Genomic DNA, 1,862 nt, shown 5'->3' with positions numbered 1-1,862 from the left:
ACTCCACAGCCCCATCCGATCGCGACTCCCCCGTCGGTCGGGACAATGGAGCGCGGGACCACGCACCTCGCGCTGGGGTGTGTGGATGCCGCGGGAGTGGAGGCTGCCGGCCTGGGAAGGAGAACGGGGGCAGCTGTCCGTCAGGAGCCCGCAGGCCAGCGAGGGTGAGGAGGAAGTCCGCGGGGGGGTGCGTGCGCTGAGTGGCGTGTGAGTATCTGCCTATCAGAACTAACACCAAGCCGGCGGGGCTCAGGGGTTGAGCGTTGACCTATGAACCAGGAGGTCGTGGTTTGATTCCCGGTCAGGGCACAGGCCCGGGTTGCGGGCTCCATCCCCACTAGGGGGCGGGCAGGAGGCAGCCGGTCCATGGTTCTCATCATTGATGTTTCTCTCTCCCGCTCCCTTCCTCTCTGACATCAATAAAAATATGTTTTTAAAAAACTAGTGCAAGGAGTGGAGGCACCTGTAGAAGCCACTGGGAGTCTGAGACGCAGGAGCTGCTGGATCCAGGGGTAGGAATGGCATCCCCGGGGCACCCCCGCCCCCCGCCCCGCCCCCCAGCCACCGGGAGAACAGCGCTCGCACCCCGGTGCGCCAGTTACCACGAGGGGCTTACGTGAGGCCTGGATGGGACAGCGAGGTCGTCACCACACACACGCGAGCCCCCTGGCTTCTCTCCCGCCCCCTGACCTCCTCCCGCCTCCAGATGACCCGGGCTTGCCTTCCAGTCCTGCCTCGCCGCGTTTCACCTTAACCGCGTGGCCGCCTTGCGTAATGGGACAGGATTTCCCAGCGTCGGCACCCTCAGGGGCTGGGCGTCTCGGACCCTGGGGCTCCCGGCCTGTGAAATGGGGTAAGAACCCCTCCTTTCCCAGCTCAGAGAGAGGAGCTAGCCTTGTTGTTGTGCTTTGAAAGGCGGTTAGAATTATTGCCCAGTCCGGGGGCCGCAAACTCAACTGTCTGCAGGGCGAGCAGGTGGCGGAGTCGGTGAAGAGGGCCAGGCCGGGGCCGAGGCAGCAGATGGTGCACAGGCCTCACCTCCCGGGGCAGGTCTAGCCCAGTCGTACCCGATCGTCTGTTTATTAAACAATCCTGAACTCGGGATTTTTTTTTTATATTTTTACTAGAGGCACGGTGCACAAAATTCACGCACGGGCAGGGTCCCTAGGCCTGACTGACAGTCAGGGCCAATCAGGGACTTCTGGCTGCCGCCCGGGGTCTTCCTTCGTTCCGCGCCGCCCCCCTGGTGGTCAGCACATGTCGTAGCAACCGACCAAACTCCCGGTCTCCTGGTCAAACTCGTGAGGGGACCTTTTCATGTTAGCCTTTTATATATAGAGATTGATTTCAGAGAGAGGCAGGGAGAGGGAGATAGAAACATCAGTGATGAGAGAGAATCATCTATTGCTGCCTCTTGCACCCCCCACAGCCTGCAACCCGGGCCTGTGCCCTGACCCGGAATCGAACTGTGACCTCTTGGTTCATAGGTCATTACTCAACCACTGAGCCACACCGGCCGGGCTGAACTCTGGATTTTTAAAAAATGAAGAGCCCTCGTCTCTAAGACACTTTGCAGGCTGCGTAAAGTAACGCCCGTGGGCCAAACACCGCCTGCCCCGGTCGGCAGCCCCCGGAGGAGTCCCAGTCACTGACGAGTTGAAACGCGAGACTGAGAGGCAGAGCAAGGCCAAGGTGCGGGGCTCACAGCCCAGGAAGCAGGGCCAGGGGCCTCGTCCGGGCCTCTGGCCTCGAGCCTCCTGAGTCAGAGGGCCTCGCAGAGCAGGAGGCAGGAAGAGACCGCAGGCTCCGAATAGGCGAGTCCCAGCGCATCGATCCCGGGGCCTGGTCGAGGCATTGGCTGG

Source organism: Myotis davidii, unplaced genomic scaffold (assembly GCF_000327345.1).
Source record: "Myotis davidii unplaced genomic scaffold, ASM32734v1 scaffold181, whole genome shotgun sequence".
In the NCBI taxonomy this organism is placed as follows: domain Eukaryota; kingdom Metazoa; phylum Chordata; class Mammalia; order Chiroptera; family Vespertilionidae; genus Myotis; species Myotis davidii.
Note: the sequence above shows the minus strand (reverse complement) of the source record.